General features: G+C 62.8%; 1 non-coding gene and 4 pseudogenes across 1 annotated transcript; all 5 read left to right on the top strand.

Annotated features, from left to right (window-relative positions):
- Nucleotides 1-1,909: 1,909 nt before the first annotated feature.
- On the top strand, nt 1,910-2,028 carry LOC142866459 (5S ribosomal RNA). Its single transcript, XR_012916440.1, has one exon. It is a non-coding gene; the product is annotated as a 5S ribosomal RNA (ribosomal RNA).
- A 3,768-nt stretch (nt 2,029-5,796) lies between these two features.
- Nucleotides 5,797-5,915, top strand: LOC142866525 (uncharacterized; annotated as a pseudogene).
- A 3,761-nt stretch (nt 5,916-9,676) lies between these two features.
- On the top strand, nt 9,677-9,795 carry LOC142866524 (uncharacterized; annotated as a pseudogene).
- A 3,765-nt stretch (nt 9,796-13,560) lies between these two features.
- On the top strand, nt 13,561-13,679 carry LOC142866523 (uncharacterized; annotated as a pseudogene).
- A 3,760-nt stretch (nt 13,680-17,439) lies between these two features.
- Nucleotides 17,440-17,558, top strand: LOC142866531 (uncharacterized; annotated as a pseudogene).
- Nucleotides 17,559-18,758: the final 1,200 nt, after the last annotated feature.

Below are 18,758 nucleotides of genomic sequence, written 5' to 3'. Positions count from 1 at the left end.
AGCTCTCCACGTCGGATTCCGGGGCTCTCTGTCCTGCCCGAAGGCCCAGCTGGCCTGCGGGTCCTTAGAGTGGCAAAAACCTCCGAAAACTGAGATTGAGGGTCCGGTGGGTGTCTGCACTTTTGTGCTGGGCACCCCAGGGAGGCCCGGGGGCTGGCTGGACAACGTGGTCTGCTGGGCGGGGGGGTTGGAGGAGCAACTGATGCCCTTTGCACTTTGGGTAGCAAGAGTCTGAGGTGTCTCTGAGCCCTGTGCCCTGTGGGGGGGGGCCGGGGGGGAGGAGGAGGAGCAGGAGGAGGAGGAGGTGGGAAGGGCCGGGGCCTGCAGTCCTGTTCCCGGGGTGGCACGGCAAGTGGCTTCTTCCACAGGCTGCTTGGCCTGGGCTCCCTGCACCTGGGCCTTTGGAGGACCGGCCCTGTGCTTGCCAACACTTCCTGCAGGGACCCAGAGCTGGGAGGTGGCATCTCTCAGCCCTGGGTCGGGCAGAGCCCCAGCGGGCCATGCCCACAACCTCTCTCAGCACCGGTCCCCCAGAAGGCTCCTTTGGGACCAGGATTCTCTTGCGGTGACTCTTTAAGGTCTGGCCCCTGGATGGAGGGGCACCAGGAGTAGAGGAGCAGGAAGGGGAAGGGGGTGGCCGTGCGAGGGGACACTTTGAGGCCAAGTCCCAGCTTCAGCCTGATCCTCCTGGGAACCCCGCTCTGAGACAAGGAGCCGGGCTTCGCATTCCCACAGCAGCCAGTCGTGGGCTGAGGACACCTGGGGCGTTGGGAACTCCCTGGCTTCTCCTTGGTTTAACATCTGGAGCTGCTTGTGAATCGCGCCGCCACACACACCCGAGCGCAGGTGTCTTCCGCACAGACTGCGGGCCTCGCTCTTCTGAATGCCGCTAGCTCGCCACCCACCCACGGGTGAACCTGGTCAGGGTGCTTTCTCTCAGGGGCAGACTCTTTTCCGGGCGGGCTACCGGTGTCTCTGTTTGCTCGTTTCTTTCTTCCATTTCGGGAAAGTCTTCCTTGCTGGGTGTGGAAATCTCCTATGCCTTCCCTCGCCTATTCTGTCAGCTTTAAAATTCTCTTTCAGTTGCCACCCTCACAGATGGATTAGGAAACTCTTTCCGGTGCACTCATTAGTGAAATGACCTCCAGGAAGCTGGAATCCAATATCTAATGGCCGATTTTTAGCGAGTCCACACGCCAGGGTGGTCGGGGTCCAATGCAGCCCCGGCCAGGCCCAGGCCCCTTGGACTAGGACACGGAGGAGGGTCCCGGCCCCCACGAAGCGGTGCCGGCAGTTCTCCACGGGCTTGGGCGTTTTCCAGAGGTAGGAGATGGAGGGGACTGATTTCTTCAGCGCCCCCCAAACCACGCCACCCCACCCCACCCATGGGACACATCCCCAGAGAGAGACGCCCCATACACTGGCTGTGCCCCAGCCCTGGCCCGGGGGAATAGGCGGCAGCCCACCCACAGGGCGAGGGGGGGGCGCAGCTGAAAGGGGTTGTGGGGGAGGGCGGCCCCTGGCTGGGGTCAAAGGGCGAGCGTCCCGCGCGTGCGCAGTCAGCGGCAGGCAGCGACGCGCTGGGGGTGGGCAGCGGGTAGGTGAAGGAGGCCGGGCGAGGAGACGAGGGGGGCTGGGAGGGCTCCACCTTGGCGAGTCCAGCCGTGGAGGCGCATCTTGTGTGAGTGTGAGTGAGTGTGAGTGTGTGTGTGTGTGTATAGAGAGACAGCCCCCCACCCCGCCCCGCCCCGCCCCGCCCCGCCCATCACCCCCGTCCCTGGGAGCCCGGGGGACCCGGCCAGCGAACTCAAACGGCCCGGCCCGGCGCGGGGCCTGGGGCGGGAGGCGGCGGCGGGGAAGCCCAGAGAGGCTCGGCTTCTCGAGCGGGGCAGGGGCGCCCTCCGCCGCCGTCTAGGGCCACACCACCCTGAACGCCCCCGATCTCGTCTGGTCTCGGAAGCTAAGCAGGGTCGGGCCTGGTTAGTACTTGGATGGGAGACCGCCTGGGAATACCGGGTGCCACAGGCTGCTGCTTTTTTTTTTTTTTTTTGCCTCTTGTTCTGTCCCCTTTCTGGGAGCGCGGCGGCGGCCCGGGGTGGGGGTCACCCCCACCCTCAGCGCCCGCCCGCGGTGCCTGGCGCCCCAGCCCGCACCGTGGGGCCTCCTCTTGTCCCAAGCCGCGACACCGCCGCCACGCGGCAGCATGCGTGGCATCTGGACTGTCAGGTCTCAGACCAAAGGTCTGCTCTGTGGGAACCGACACGCTGGAGGAAACCTTGAGAGTCTGAGAGGGGAGGGAGTTCCAGAAGAAGGCCAGGATGTCATTTTGAGGGAGTATGTGACCAGAACTCGTCCCGTTGCTTTTGGGGTTCTATGGGCTACACGCAGGAATCTTTGGTGGTGGCACCTGATGTTGGGGGATCCGGAGTCACACCCAGACCTGCTCCACAGGCCTCCTTTTACTTTTCTCTTCGGATTCATTATTTTTAAAAAGTGTCTCTTACCTCTAGGATTGCATTTTCTTTTCTCTCTCTCTTCAAGCAGATGATGGGAGTACAAGTATTCAGGTGACATGTGTTGCCCGTGCCCCCCTCCCCCCTGTGTTCTTTTTTTTTTTTTTTTTTTTGAGACAGAGTCTCGTTTTGCTGCCCAGGCTAGAGTGAGTGCCATGGCGTCAGCCTAGCTCACAGCAACCTCAATCTCCGGGCTCAAGCAATCCTGCTGCCTCAGCCTCCCGAGTAGTTGGGACTACAGGCATGCACCACCACGCCCGGCTGTGTTTTTCTATATATATTAGTTGGCCAATTAATTTCTCTCTATTTTTAGTAGAGACGGGGTCTCGCTCTTGCTCAGGCTGGTTTCGAACTCCTGACCTGGAGCAATCCGCCCGCCTCGGCCTCCCAGAGAGCTAGGATTACAGGCGTGAGCCACCGCGCCCGGCCCCCCCTGTGTTCTTATTCATATACCTCTCATGTTGTTCCAGCGTATTGTGGGGGTACCAATGTTAAGGTCGGGTGCCTTGCCCTCTCCAAGCCTCCCCCCTCGGGTCAGAGCTTCAAGTGCGCCCATCCCCCAGTCGGTGCGCACCCACCCCATGCCTAATGGATGTGTATGCCCCTCCCCTCCCCCCACCCGCCCGACACCCACCCGATGAAGGTGACTCCTCTCTGTCCACTTAGGCGTCCATCCGTTCGTACCAATTTGCTGGTGAGCGTGCTCACGTGGTGCTCGTGTGTCCATTCTTGGGATACCTGGCTTACTGCAACGGGTTCCAGCTCTGGCCAGGAGAACACGAGAGGCGCCCTCTCACCGCTGCTCCTCACAGCCGAATGGCACTCCGTGGTGTCCACGCGCCACATTTTATTGATGCACTCCTGGATGGATGGGCACTCGGGTCGCTTCCACGTCTTTGGGATTGTGAATTGTGCCCTAACTGTCACCCTAACCCTTACCCAGCCCCCGTCTCCTCTGCCCCTGCCTGACGCACTCCTCCCCGGCCAGACCCGTCACTGTCCTGGGCCCCCGCCTGACCGGCTCCTCCCCGCCCGGCCGGTCACCGTCCTCTGCCCCTGCCTGACACGCTCCTTCCCGCCCGGCCTCTCACCGTCCTCGGCCCCTGCCTGACCGGCTCCTCCGTCGCCTGGGCCTTCCAAGGGCTTGGTGTGAATGCTGCTTCCAGGAAGCCCTCCAGAAACCCGGCAGCAGGGTGGCCGCAGCAGTCTCCAGCAGCCGTCCCTAAGTCGCGTGAGTGCGGGGGACGTGCCCCCGCTGTGCCGCGGGGGCCCAGCCTGGTGTCTTCCCTGAGGCCCTGCGGCTGCCGGCTGGGCTGCCGCTCCCCGCAAGGGGAGAGCCGCGGAGGTGGGGACCGCCTCCTGATGGGGACGTACACGCAGCTCTCCACGTCGGATTCCGGGGCTCTCTGTCCTGCCCGAAGGCCCAGCTGGCCTGCGGGTCCTTAGAGTGGCAAAAACCTCCGAAAACTGAGACTGAGGGTCCCGTGGGTGTCTGCACTTTTGTGCTGGGCACCCCAGGGAGGCCCGGGGGCTGGCTGGACAACGTGGTCTGCTGGGCGGGGGGGGGGGTTGGAGGAGCAACTGATGCCCTTTGCACTTTGGGTAGCAAGAGTCTGAGGTGTCTCTGAGCCCTGTGCCCTGTGGGGGCGGGGCGGGGGGAGGAGGAGGAGGAGGAGGAGGAGGAGGAGGTGGGAAGGGCCGGGGCCTGCAGTCCTGTTCCCGGGGTGGCACGGCAAGTGGCTTCTTCCACAGGCTGCTTGGCCTGGGCTCCCTGCACCTGGGCCTTTGGAGGACCGGCCCTGTGCTTGCCAACACTTCCTGCAGGGACCCAGAGCTGGGAGGTGGCATCTCTCAGCCCTGGGTCGGGCAGAGCCCCAGCGGGCCATGCCCACAACCTCTCTCAGCACCGGTCCCCCAGAAGGCTCCTTTGGGACCAGGATTCTCTTGCGGTGACTCTTTAAGGTCTGGCCCCTGGATGGAGGGGCACCAGGAGTAGAGGAGCAGGAAGGGGAAGGGGGTGGCCGTGCGAGGGGACACTTTGAGGCCAAGTCCCAGCTTCAGCCTGATCCTCCTGGGAACCCCGCTCTGAGACAAGGAGCCGGGCTTCGCATTCCCACAGCAGCCAGTCGTGGGCTGAGGACACCTGGGGCGTTGGGAACTCCCTGGCTTCTCCTTGGTTTAACGTCTAGAGCTGCTTGTGAATCGCGCCGCCACACACACCCGAGCGCAGGTGTCTTCCGCACAGACTGCGGGCCTCGCTCTTCTGAATGCCGCTAGCTCGCCACCCACCCACGGGTGAACCTGGTCAGGGTGCTTTCTCTCAGGGGCAGACTCTTTTCCGGGCGGGCTACCGGTGTCTCTGTTTGCTCGTTTCTTTCTTCCATTTCGGGAAAGTCTTCCTTGCTGGGTGTGGAAATCTCCTATGCCTTCCCTCGCCTATTCTGTCAGCTTTAAAATTCTCTTTCAGTTGCCACCCTCACAGATGGATTAGGAAACTCTTTCCGGTGCACTCATTAGTGAAATGACCTCCAGGAAGCTGGAATCCAATATCTAATGGCCGATTTTTAGCGAGTCCACACGCCAGGGTGGTCGGGGTCCAATGCAGCCCCGGCCAGGCCCAGGCCCCTTGGACTAGGACACGGAGGAGGGTCCCGGCCCCCACGAAGCGGTGCCGGCAGTTCTCCACGGGCTTGGGCGTTTTCCAGAGGTAGGAGATGGAGGGGACTGATTTCTTCAGCGCCCCCCAAACCACGCCACCCCACCCCACCCATGGGACACATCCCCAGAGAGAGACGCCCCATACACTGGCTGTGCCCCAGCCCTGGCCCGGGGGAATAGGCGGCAGCCCACCCACAGGGCGAGGGGGGGGCGCAGCTGAAAGGGGTTGTGGGGGAGGGCGGCCCCTGGCTGGGGTCAAAGGGCGAGCGTCCCGCGCGTGCGCAGTCAGCGGCAGGCAGCGACGCGCTGGGGGTGGGCAGCGGGTAGGTGAAGGAGGCCGGGCGAGGAGACGAGGGGGGCTGGGAGGGCTCCACCTTGGCGAGTCCAGCCGTGGAGGCGCATCTTGTGTGAGTGTGAGTGAGTGTGAGTGTGTGTGTGTGTGTATAGAGAGACAGCCCCCCGCCCCGCCCCGCCCCGCCCATCACCCCCGTCCCTGGGAGCCCGGGGGACCCGGCCAGCGAACTCAAACGGCCCGGCCCGGCGCGGGGCCTGGGGCGGGAGGCGGCGGCGGGGAAGCCCAGAGAGGCTCGGCTTCTCGAGCGGGGCAGGGGCGCCCTCCGCCGCCGTCTAGGGCCACACCACCCTGAACGCCCCCGATCTCGTCTGGTCTCGGAAGCTAAGCAGGGTCGGTCCTGGTTAGTACTTGGATGGGAGACCGCCTGGGAATACCGGGTGCCACAGGCTGCTGCTTTTTTTTTTTTTTTTTGCCTCTTGTTCTGTCCCCTTTCTGGGAGCGCGGCGGCGGCCCGGGGTGGGGGTCACCCCCACCCTCAGCGCCCGCCCGCGGTGCCTGGCGCCCCAGCCCGCACCGTGGGGCCTCCTCTTGTCCCAAGCCGCGACACCGCCGCCACGCGGCAGCATGCGTGGCATCTGGACTGTCAGGTCTCAGACCAAAGGTCTGCTCTGTGGGAACCGACACGCTGGAGGAAACCTTGAGAGTCTGAGAGGGGAGGGAGTTCCAGAAGAAGGCCAGGATGTCATTTTGAGGGAGTATGTGACCAGAACTCGTCCCGTTGCTTTTGGGGTTCTATGGGCTACACGCAGGAATCTTTGGTGGTGGCACCTGATGTTGGGGGATCCGGAGTCACACCCAGACCTGCTCCACAGGCCTCCTTTTACTTTTCTCTTCGGATTCATTATTTTTAAAAAGTGTCTCTTACCTCTAGGATTGCATTTTCTTTTCTCTCTCTCTTCAAGCAGATGATGGGAGTACAAGTATTCAGGTGACATGTGTTGCCCGTGCCCCCCTCCCCCCTGTGTTCTTTTTTTTTTTTTTTGAGACAGAGTCTCCTTTTGCTGCCCAGGCTAGAGTGAGTGCCATGGCGTCAGCCTAGCTCACAGCAACCTCAATCTCCGGGCTCAAGCAATCCTGCTGCCTCAGCCTCCCGAGTAGTTGGGACTACAGGCATGCACCACCACGCCCGGCTGTGTTTTTCTATATATATTAGTTGGCCAATTAATTTCTCTCTATTTTTAGTAGAGACGGGGTCTCGCTCTTGCTCAGGCTGGTTTCGAACTCCTGACCTGGAGCAATCCGCCCGCCTCGGCCTCCCAGAGAGCTAGGATTACAGGCGTGAGCCACCGCGCCCGGCCCCCCCTGTGTTCTTATTCATATACCTCTCATGTTGTTCCAGCGTATTGTGGGGGTACCAATGTTAAGGTCGGGTGCCTTGCCCTCTCCAAGCCTCCCCCCTCGGGTCAGAGCTTCAAGTGCGCCCATCCCCCAGTCGGTGCGCACCCACCCCATGCCTAATGGATGTGTATGCCCCTCCCCTCCCCCCACCCGCCCGACACCCACCCGATGAAGGTGACTCCTCTCTGTCCACTTAGGCGTCCATCCGTTCGTACCAATTTGCTGGTGAGCGTGCTCACGTGGTGCTCGTGTGTCCATTCTTGGGATACCTGGCTTACTGCAACGGGTTCCAGCTCTGGCCAGGAGAACACGAGAGGCGCCCTCTCACCGCTGCTCCTCACAGCCGAATGGCACTCCGTGGTGTCCACGCGCCACATTTTATTGATGCACTCCTGGATGGATGGGCACTCGGGTCGCTTCCACGTCTTTGGGATTGTGAATTGTGCCCTAACTGTCACCCTAACCCTTACCCAGCCCCCGTCTCCTCTGCCCCTGCCTGACGCACTCCTCCCCGGCCAGACCCGTCACTGTCCTGGGCCCCCGCCTGACCGGCTCCTCCCCGCCCGGCCTGTCACCGTCCTCTGCCCCTGCCTGACACGCTCCTTCCCGCCCGGCCTCTCACCGTCCTCGGCCCCTGCCTGACCGGCTCCTCCGTCGCCTGGGCCTTCCAAGGGCTTGGTGTGGATGCTGCTTCCAGGAAGCCCTCCAGAAACCCGGCAGCAGGGTGGCCGCAGCAGTCTCCAGCAGCCGTCCCTAAGTCGCGTGAGTGCGGGGGACGTGCCCCCGCTGTGCCGCGGGGGCCCAGCCTGGTGTCTTCCCTGAGGCCCTGCGGCTGCCGGCTGGGCTGCCGCTCCCCGCAAGGGGAGAGCCGCGGAGGTGGGGACCGCCTCCTGATGGGGACGTACACGCAGCTCTCCACGTCGGATTCCGGGGCTCTCTGTCCTGCCCGAAGGCCCAGCTGGCCTGCGGGTCCTTAGAGTGGCAAAAACCTCCGAAAACTGAGACTGAGGGTCCCGTGGGTGTCTGCACTTTTGTGCTGGGCACCCCAGGGAGGCCCGGGGGCTGGCTGGACAACGTGGTCTGCTGGGCGGGGGGGGGGGGTTGGAGGAGCAACTGATGCCCTTTGCACTTTGGGTAGCAAGAGTCTGAGGTGTCTCTGAGCCCTGTGCCCTGTGGGGGCGGGGCGGGGGGAGGAGGAGGAGCAGGAGGAGGAGGAGGTGGGAAGGGCCGGGGCCTGCAGTCCTGTTCCCGGGGTGGCACGGCAAGTGGCTTCTTCCACAGGCTGCTTGGCCTGGGCTCCCTGCACCTGGGCCTTTGGAGGACCGGCCCTGTGCTTGCCAACACTTCCTGCAGGGACCCAGAGCTGGGAGGTGGCATCTCTCAGCCCTGGGTCGGGCAGAGCCCCAGCGGGCCATGCCCACAACCTCTCTCAGCACCGGTCCCCCAGAAGGCTCCTTTGGGACCAGGATTCTCTTGCGGTGACTCTTTAAGGTCTGGCCCCTGGATGGAGGGGCACCAGGAGTAGAGGAGCAGGAAGGGGAAGGGGGTGGCCGTGCGAGGGGACACTTTGAGGCCAAGTCCCAGCTTCAGCCTGATCCTCCTGGGAACCCCGCTCTGAGACAAGGAGCCGGGCTTCGCATTCCCACAGCAGCCAGTCGTGGGCTGAGGACACCTGGGGCGTTGGGAACTCCCTGGCTTCTCCTTGGTTTAACGTCTAGAGCTGCTTGTGAATCGCGCCGCCACACACACCCGAGCGCAGGTGTCTTCCGCACAGACTGCGGGCCTCGCTCTTCTGAATGCCGCTAGCTCGCCACCCACCCACGGGTGAACCTGGTCAGGGTGCTTTCTCTCAGGGGCAGACTCTTTTCCGGGCGGGCTACCGGTGTCTCTGTTTGCTCGTTTCTTTCTTCCATTTCGGGAAAGTCTTCCTTGCTGGGTGTGGAAATCTCCTATGCCTTCCCTCGCCTATTCTGTCAGCTTTAAAATTCTCTTTCAGTTGCCACCCTCACAGATGGATTAGGAAACTCTTTCCGGTGCACTCATTAGTGAAATGACCTCCAGGAAGCTGGAATCCAATATCTAATGGCCGATTTTTAGCGAGTCCACACGCCAGGGTGGTCGGGGTCCAATGCAGCCCCGGCCAGGCCCAGGCCCCTTGGACTAGGACACGGAGGAGGGTCCCGGCCCCCACGAAGCGGTGCCGGCAGTTCTCCACGGGCTTGGGCGTTTTCCAGAGGTAGGAGATGGAGGGGACTGATTTCTTCAGCGCCCCCCAAACCACGCCACCCCACCCCACCCATGGGACACATCCCCAGAGAGAGACGCCCCATACACTGGCTGTGCCCCAGCCCTGGCCCGGGGGAATAGGCGGCAGCCCACCCACAGGGCGAGGGGGGGGCGCAGCTGAAAGGGGTTGTGGGGGAGGGCGGCCCCTGGCTGGGGTCAAAGGGCGAGCGTCCCGCGCGTGCGCAGTCAGCGGCAGGCAGCGACGCGCTGGGGGTGGGCAGCGGGTAGGTGAAGGAGGCCGGGCGAGGAGACGAGGGGGGCTGGGAGGGCTCCACCTTGGCGAGTCCAGCCGTGGAGGCGCATCTTGTGTGAGTGTGAGTGAGTGTGAGTGTGTGTGTGTGTGTATAGAGAGACAGCCCCCCGCCCCGCCCCGCCCCGCCCATCACCCCCGTCCCTGGGAGCCCGGGGGACCCGGCCAGCGAACTCAAACGGCCCGGCCCGGCGCGGGGCCTGGGGCGGGAGGCGGCGGCGGGGAAGCCCAGAGAGGCTCGGCTTCTCGAGCGGGGCAGGGGCGCCCTCCGCCGCCGTCTAGGGCCACACCACCCTGAACGCCCCCGATCTCGTCTGGTCTCGGAAGCTAAGCAGGGTCGGTCCTGGTTAGTACTTGGATGGGAGACCGCCTGGGAATACCGGGTGCCACAGGCTGCTGCTTTTTTTTTTTTTTTTTGCCTCTTGTTCTGTCCCCTTTCTGGGAGCGCGGCGGCGGCCCGGGGTGGGGGTCACCCCCACCCTCAGCGCCCGCCCGCGGTGCCTGGCGCCCCAGCCCGCACCGTGGGGCCTCCTCTTGTCCCAAGCCGCGACACCGCCGCCACGCGGCAGCATGCGTGGCATCTGGACTGTCAGGTCTCAGACCAAAGGTCTGCTCTGTGGGAACCGACACGCTGGAGGAAACCTTGAGAGTCTGAGAGGGGAGGGAGTTCCAGAAGAAGGCCAGGATGTCATTTTGAGGGAGTATGTGACCAGAACTCGTCCCGTTGCTTTTGGGGTTCTATGGGCTACACGCAGGAATCTTTGGTGGTGGCACCTGATGTTGGGGGATCCGGAGTCACACCCAGACCTGCTCCACAGGCCTCCTTTTACTTTTCTCTTCGGATTCATTATTTTTAAAAAGTGTCTCTTACCTCTAGGATTGCATTTTCTTTTCTCTCTCTCTTCAAGCAGATGATGGGAGTACAAGTATTCAGGTGACATGTGTTGCCCGTGCCCCCCTCCCCCCTGTGTTCTTTTTTTTTTTTTTTTGAGACAGAGTCTCGTTTTGCTGCCCAGGCTAGAGTGAGTGCCATGGCGTCAGCCTAGCTCACAGCAACCTCAATCTCCGGGCTCAAGCAATCCTGCTGCCTCAGCCTCCCGAGTAGTTGGGACTACAGGCATGCACCACCACGCCCGGCTGTGTTTTTCTATATATATTAGTTGGCCAATTAATTTCTCTCTATTTTTAGTAGAGACGGGGTCTCGCTCTTGCTCAGGCTGGTTTCGAACTCCTGACCTGGAGCAATCCGCCCGCCTCGGCCTCCCAGAGAGCTAGGATTACAGGCGTGAGCCACCGCCCCCAGCCCCCCCTGTGTTCTTATTCATATACCTCTCATGTTGTTCCAGCGTATTGTGGGGGTACCAATGTTAAGGTCGGGTGCCTTGCCCTCTCCAAGCCTCCCCCCTCGGGTCAGAGCTTCAAGTGCGCCCATCCCCCAGTCGGTGCGCACCCACCCCATGCCTAATGGATGTGTATGCCCCTCCCCTCCCCCCACCCGCCCGACACCCACCCGATGAAGGTGACTCCTCTCTGTCCACTTAGGCGTCCATCCGTTCGTACCAATTTGCTGGTGAGCGTGCTCACGTGGTGCTCGTGTGTCCATTCTTGGGATACCTGGCTTACTGCAACGGGTTCCAGCTCTGGCCAGGAGAACACGAGAGGCGCCCTCTCACCGCTGCTCCTCACAGCCGAATGGCACTCCGTGGTGTCCACGCGCCACATTTTATTGATGCACTCCTGGATGGATGGGCACTCGGGTCGCTTCCACGTCTTTGGGATTGTGAATTGTGCCCTAACTGTCACCCTAACCCTTACCCAGCCCCCGTCTCCTCTGCCCCTGCCTGACGCACTCCTCCCCGGCCAGACCCGTCACTGTCCTGGGCCCCCGCCTGACCGGCTCCTCCCCGCCCGGCCGGTCACCGTCCTCTGCCCCTGCCTGACACGCTCCTTCCCGCCCGGCCTCTCACCGTCCTCGGCCCCTGCCTGACCGGCTCCTCCGTCGCCTGGGCCTTCCAAGGGCTTGGTGTGGATGCTGCTTCCAGGAAGCCCTCCAGAAACCCGGCAGCAGGGTGGCCGCAGCAGTCTCCAGCAGCCGTCCCTAAGTCGCGTGAGTGCGGGGGACGTGCCCCCGCTGTGCCGCGGGGGCCCAGCCTGGTGTCTTCCCTGAGGCCCTGCGGCTGCCGGCTGGGCTGCCGCTCCCCGCAAGGGGAGAGCCGCGGAGGTGGGGACCGCCTCCTGATGGGGACGTACACGCAGCTCTCCACGTCGGATTCCGGGGCTCTCTGTCCTGCCCGAAGGCCCAGCTGGCCTGCGGGTCCTTAGAGTGGCAAAAACCTCCGAAAACTGAGACTGAGGGTCCCGTGGGTGTCTGCACTTTTGTGCTGGGCACCCCAGGGAGGCCCGGGGGCTGGCTGGACAACGTGGTCTGCTGGGCGGGGGGGGGGGTTGGAGGAGCAACTGATGCCCTTTGCACTTTGGGTAGCAAGAGTCTGAGGTGTCTCTGAGCCCTGTGCCCTGTGGGGGCGGGGCGGGGGGAGGAGGAGGAGGAGGAGGAGGTGGGAAGGGCCGGGGCCTGCAGTCCTGTTCCCGGGGTGGCACGGCAAGTGGCTTCTTCCACAGGCTGCTTGGCCTGGGCTCCCTGCACCTGGGCCTTTGGAGGACCGGCCCTGTGCTTGCCAACACTTCCTGCAGGGACCCAGAGCTGGGAGGTGGCATCTCTCAGCCCTGGGTCGGGCAGAGCCCCAGCGGGCCATGCCCACAACCTCTCTCAGCACCGGTCCCCCAGAAGGCTCCTTTGGGACCAGGATTCTCTTGCGGTGACTCTTTAAGGTCTGGCCCCTGGATGGAGGGGCACCAGGAGTAGAGGAGCAGGAAGGGGAAGGGGGTGGCCGTGCGAGGGGACACTTTGAGGCCAAGTCCCAGCTTCAGCCTGATCCTCCTGGGAACCCCGCTCTGAGACAAGGAGCCGGGCTTCGCATTCCCACAGCAGCCAGTCGTGGGCTGAGGACACCTGGGGCGTTGGGAACTCCCTGGCTTCTCCTTGGTTTAACGTCTAGAGCTGCTTGTGAATCGCGCCGCCACACACACCCGAGCGCAGGTGTCTTCCGCACAGACTGCGGGCCTCGCTCTTCTGAATGCCGCTAGCTCGCCACCCACCCACGGGTGAACCTGGTCAGGGTGCTTTCTCTCAGGGGCAGACTCTTTTCCGGGCGGGCTACCGGTGTCTCTGTTTGCTCGTTTCTTTCTTCCATTTCGGGAAAGTCTTCCTTGCTGGGTGTGGAAATCTCCTATGCCTTCCCTCGCCTATTCTGTCAGCTTTAAAATTCTCTTTCAGTTGCCACCCTCACAGATGGATTAGGAAACTCTTTCCGGTGCACTCATTAGTGAAATGACCTCCAGGAAGCTGGAATCCAATATCTAATGGCCGATTTTTAGCGAGTCCACACGCCAGGGTGGTCGGGGTCCAATGCAGCCCCGGCCAGGCCCAGGCCCCTTGGACTAGGACACGGAGGAGGGTCCCGGCCCCCACGAAGCGGTGCCGGCAGTTCTCCACGGGCTTGGGTGTTTTCCAGAGGTAGGAGATGGAGGGGACTGATTTCTTCAGCGCCCCCCAAACCACGCCACCCCACCCCACCCATGGGACACATCCCCAGAGAGAGACGCCCCATACACTGGCTGTGCCCCAGCCCTGGCCCGGGGGAATAGGCGGCAGCCCACCCACAGGGCGAGGGGGGGGCGCAGCTGAAAGGGGTTGTGGGGGAGGGCGGCCCCTGGCTGGGGTCAAAGGGCGAGCGTCCCGCGCGTGCGCAGTCAGCGGCAGGCAGCGACGCGCTGGGGGTGGGCAGCGGGTAGGTGAAGGAGGCCGGGCGAGGAGACGAGGGGGGCTGGGAGGGCTCCACCTTGGCGAGTCCAGCCGTGGAGGCGCATCTTGTGTGAGTGTGAGTGAGTGTGAGTGTGTGTGTGTGTGTATAGAGAGACAGCCCCCCACCCCGCCCCGCCCCGCCCCGCCCCGCCCATCACCCCCGTCCCTGGGAGCCCGCGGGACCCGGCCAGCGAACTCAACCGGCCCGGCCCGGCGCGGGGCCTGGGGCGGGAGGCGGCGGCGGGGAAGCCCAGAGAGGCTCGGCTTCTCGAGCGGGGCAGGGGCGCCCTCCGCCGCCGTCTAGGGCCACACCACCCTGAACGCCCCCGATCTCGTCTGGTCTCGGAAGCTAAGCAGGGTCGGGCCTGGTTAGTACTTGGATGGGAGACTGCCTGGGAATACCGGGTGCCACAGGCTGCTGCTTTTTTTTTTTTTTTTTGCCTCTTGTTCTGTCCCCTTTCTGGGAGCGCGGCGGCGGCCCGGGGTGGGGGTCACCCCCACCCTCAGCGCCCGCCCGCGGTGCCTGGCGCCCCAGCCCGCACCGTGGGGCCTCCTCTTGTCCCAAGCCGCGACACCGCCGCCACGCGGCAGCATGCGTGGCATCTGGACTGTCAGGTCTCAGACCAAAGGTCTGCTCTGTGGGAACCGACACGCTGGAGGAAACCTTGAGAGTCTGAGAGGGGAGGGAGTTCCAGAAGAAGGCCAGGATGTCATTTTGAGGGAGTATGTGACCAGAACTCGTCCCGTTGCTTTTGGGGTTCTATGGGCTACACGCAGGAATCTTTGGTGGTGGCACCTGATGTTGGGGGATCCGGAGTCACACCCAGACCTGCTCCACAGGCCTCCTTTTACTTTTCTCTTCGGATTCATTATTTTTAAAAAGTGTCTCTTACCTCTAGGATTGCATTTTTTTTTCTCTCTCTTTTCAAGCAGATGATGGGAGTACAAGTATTCAGGTGACATGTGTTGCCCGTGCCCCCCTCCCCCCTGTGTTCTTTTTTTTTTTTTTTTTTTTGAGACAGAGTCTCGTTTTGCTGCCCAGGCTAGAGTGAGTGCCATGGCGTCAGCCTAGCTCACAGCAACCTCAATCTCCAGGCTCAAGCAATCCTGCTGCCTCAGCCTCCCGAGTAGTTGGGACTACAGGCATGCACCACCACGCCCGGCTGTGTTTTTCTATATATATTAGTTGGCCAATTAATTTCTTTCTATTTTTAGTAGAGACGGGGTCTCGCTCTTGCTCAGGCTGGTTTCGAACTCCTGACCTGGAGCAATCCGCCCGCCTCGGCCTCCCAGAGAGCTAGGATTACAGGCGTGAGCCACCGCGCCCGGCCCCCCCTGTGTTCTTATTCATATACCTCTCATGTTGTTCCAGCGTATTGTGGGGGTACCAATGTTAAGGTCGGGTGCCTTGCCCTCTCCAAGCCTCCCCCCTCGGGTCAGAGCTTCAAGTGCGCCCATCCCCCAGTCGGTGCGCACCCACCCCATGCCTAATGGATGTGTATGCCCCTCCCCTCCCCCCACCCGCCCGACACCCACCCGATGAAGGTGACTCCTCTCTGTCCACTTAGGCGTCCATCCGTTCGTACCAATTTGCTGGTGAGCGTGCTCACGTGGTGCTCGTGTGTCCATTCTTGGGATACCTGGCTTACTGGAACGGGTTCCAGCTCTGGCCAGGAGAACACGAGAGGCGCCCTCTCACCGCTGCTCCTCACAGCCGAATGGCACTCCGTGGTGTCCACGCGCCACATTTTATTGATGCACTCCTGGATGGATGGGCACTCGGGTCGCTTCCACGTCTTTGGGATTGTGAATTGTGCCCTAACTGTCACCCTAACCCTTACCCAGCCCGTCTCCTCTGCCCCTGCCTGACGCACTCCTCCCCGGCCAGACCCGTCACTGTCCTGGGCCCCCGCCTGACCGGCTCCTCCCCGCCCGGCCGGTCACCGTCCTCTGCCCCTGCCTGACACGCTCCTTCCCGCCCGGCCTCTCACCGTCCTCGGCCCCTGCCTGACCGGCTCCTCCGTCGCCTGGGCCTTCCAAGGGCTTGGTGTGGATGCTGCTTCCAGGAAGCCCTCCAGAAACCCGGCAGCAGGGTGGCCGCAGCAGTCTCCAGCAGCCGTCCCTAAGTCGCGTGAGTGCGGGGGACGTGCCCCCGCTGTGCCGCGGGGGCCCAGCCTGGTGTCTTCCCTGAGGCCCTGCGGCTGCCGGCTGGGCTGCCGCTCCCCGCAAGGGGAGAGCCGCGGAGGTGGGGACCGCCTCCTGATGGGGACGTACACGCAGCTCTCCACGTCGGATTCCGGGGCTCTCTGTCCTGCCCGAAGGCCCAGCTGGCCTGCGGGTCCTTAGAGTGGCAAAAACCTCCGAAAACTGAGATTGAGGGTCCGGTGGGTGTCTGCACTTTTGTGCTGGGCACCCCAGGGAGGCCCGGGGGCTGGCTGGACAACGTGGTCTGCTGGGCGGGGGGGTTGGAGGAGCAACTGATGCCCTTTGCACTTTGGGTAGCAAGAGTCTGAGGTGTCTCTGAGCCCTGTGCCCTGTGGGGGGGGGCCGGGGGGGAGGAGGAGGAGCAGGAGGAGGAGGAGGTGGGAAGGGCCGGGGCCTGCAGTCCTGTTCCCGGGGTGGCACGGCAAGTGGCTTCTTCCACAGGCTGCTTGGCCTGGGCTCCCTGCACCTGGGCCTTTGGAGGACCGGCCCTGTGCTTGCCAACACTTCCTGCAGGGACCCAGAGCTGGGAGGTGGCATCTCTCAGCCCTGGGTCGGGCAGAGCCCCAGCGGGCCATGCCCACAACCTCTCTCAGCACCGGTCCCCCAGAAGGCTCCTTTGGGACCAGGATTCTCTTGCGGTGACTCTTTAAGGTCTGGCCCCTGGATGGAGGGGCACCAGGAGTAGAGGAGCAGGAAGGGGAAGGGGGTGGCCGTGCGAGGGGACACTTTGAGGCCAAGTCCCAGCTTCAGCCTGATCCTCCTGGGAACCCCGCTCTGAGACAAGGAGCCGGGCTTCGCATTCCCACAGCAGCCAGTCGTGGGCTGAGGACACCTGGGGCGTTGGGAACTCCCTGGCTTCTCCTTGGTTTAACGTCTAGAGCTGCTTGTGAATCGCGCCGCCACACACACCCGAGCGCAGGTGTCTTCCGCACAGACTGCGGGCCTCGCTCTTCTGAATGCCGCTAGCTCGCCACCCACCCACGGGTGAACCTGGTCAGGGTGCTTTCTCTCAGGGGCAGACTCTTTTCCGGGCGGGCTACCGGTGTCTCTGTTTGCTCGTTTCTTTCTTCCATTTCGGGAAAGTCTTCCTTGCTGGGTGTGGAAATCTCCTATGCCTTCCCTCGCCTATTCTGTCAGCTTTAAAATTCTCTTTCAGTTGCCACCCTCACAGATGGATTAGGAAACTCTTTCCGGTGCACTCATTAGTGAAATGACCTCCAGGAAGCTGGAATCCAATATCTAATGGCCGATTTTTAGCGAGTCCACACGCCAGGGTGGTCGGGGTCCAATGCAGCCCCGGCCAGGCCCAGGCCCCTTGGACTAGGACACGGAGGAGGGTCCCGGCCCCCACGAAGCGGTGCCGGCAGTTCTCCACGGGCTTGGGCGTTTTCCAGAGGTAGGAGATGGAGGGGACTGATTTCTTCAGCGCCCCCCAAACCACGCCACCCCACCCCACCCATGGGACACATCCCCAGAGAGAGACGCCCCATACACTGGCTGTGCCCCAGCCCTGGCCCGGGGGAATAGGCGGCAGCCCACCCACAGGGCGAGGGGGGGGCGCAGCTGAAAGGGGTTGTGGGGGAGGGCGGCCCCTGGCTGGGGTCAAAGGGCGAGCGTCCCGCGCGTGCGCAGTCAGCGGCAGGCAGCGACGCGCTGGGGGTGGGCAGCGGGTAGGTGAAGGAGGCCGGGCGAGGAGACGAGGGGGGCTGGGAGGGCTCCACCTTGGCGAGTCCAGCCGTGGAGGCGCATCTTGTGTGAGTGTGAGTGAGTGTGAGTGTGTGTGTGTGTGTATAGAGAGACAGCCCCCCGCCCCGCCCCGCCCCGCCCATCACCCCCGTCCCTGGGAGCCCGGGGGACCCGGCCAGCGAACTCAACCGGCCCGGCCCGGCGCGGGGCCTGGGGCGGGAGGCGGCGGCGGGGAAGCCCAGAGAGGCTCGGCTTCTCGAGCGGGGCAGGGGCGCCCTCCGCCGCCGTCTAGGGCCACACCACCCTGAACGCCCCCGATCTCGTCTGGTCTCCGAAGCTAAGCAGGGTCGGGCCTGGTTAGTACTTGGATGGGAGACCGCCTGGGAATACCGGGTGCCACAGGCTGCTGCTTTTTTTTTTTTTTTTTGCCTCTTGTTCTGTCCCCTTTCTGGGAGCGCGGCGGCGGCCCGGGGTGGGGGTCACCCCCACCCTCAGCGCCCGCCCGCGGTGCCTGGCGCCCCAGCCCGCACCGTGGGGCCTCCTCTTGTCCCAAGCCGCGACACCGCCGCCACGCGGCAGCATGCGTGGCATCTGGACTGTCAGGTCTCAGACCAAAGGTCTGCTCTGTGGGAACCGACACGCTGGAGGAAACCTTGAGAGTCTGAGAGGGGAGGGAGTTCCAGAAGAAGGCCAGGATGTCATTTTGAGGGAGTATGTGACCAGAACTCGTCCCGTTGCTTTTGGGGTTCTATGGGCTACACGCAGGAATCTTTGGTGGTGGCACCTGATGTTGGGGGATCCGGAGTCACACCCAGACCTGCTCCACAGGCCTCCTTTTACTTTTCTCTTCGGATTCATTATTTTTAAAAAGTGTCTCTTACCTCTAGGATTGCATTTTCTTTTCTCTCTCTCTTCAAGCAGATGATGGGAGTACAAGTATTCAGGTGACATGTGTTGCCCGTGCCCCCCTCCCCCCTGTGTTCTTTTTTTTTTTTTTTTGAGACAGAGTCTCGTTTTGCTGCCCAGGCTAGAGTGAGTGCCATGGCGTCAGCCTAGCTCACAGCAACCTCAATCTCCGGGCTCAAGCAATCCTGCTGCCTCAGCCTCCCGAGTAGTTGGGACTACAGGCATGCACCACCACGCCCGGCTGTGTTTTTCTATATATATTAGTTGGCCAATTAATTTCTCTCTATTTTTAGTAGAGACGGGGTCTCGCTCTTGCTCAGGCTGGTTTCGAACTCCTGACCTGGAGCAATCCGCCCGCCTCGGCCTCCCAGAGAGCTAGGATTACAGGCGTGAGCCACCGCGCCCAGCCCCCCCTGTGTTCTTATTCATATACCTCTCATGTTGTTCCAGCGTATTGTGGGGGTACCAATGTTAAGGTCGGGTGCCTTGCCCTCTCCAAGCCTCCCCCCTCGGGTCAGAGCTTCAAGTGCGCCCATCCCCCAGTCGGTGCGCACCCACCCCATGCCTAATGGATGTGTATGCCCCTCCCCTCCCCCCACCCGCCCGACACCCACCCGATGAAGGTGACTCCTCTCTGTCCACTTAGGCGTCCATCCGTTCGTACCAATTTGCTGGTGAGCGTGCTCACGTGGTGCTCGT

This window comes from Microcebus murinus, unplaced genomic scaffold (assembly GCF_040939455.1).
Source record: "Microcebus murinus isolate Inina unplaced genomic scaffold, M.murinus_Inina_mat1.0 scaf006_hap2_Mmur4.0, whole genome shotgun sequence".
Taxonomy (NCBI): Eukaryota; Metazoa; Chordata; class Mammalia; order Primates; family Cheirogaleidae; genus Microcebus; species Microcebus murinus.
The sequence above is the reverse complement of the archived record's forward strand: the minus strand, read 5'-3'. Positions and strand labels throughout refer to the sequence as shown.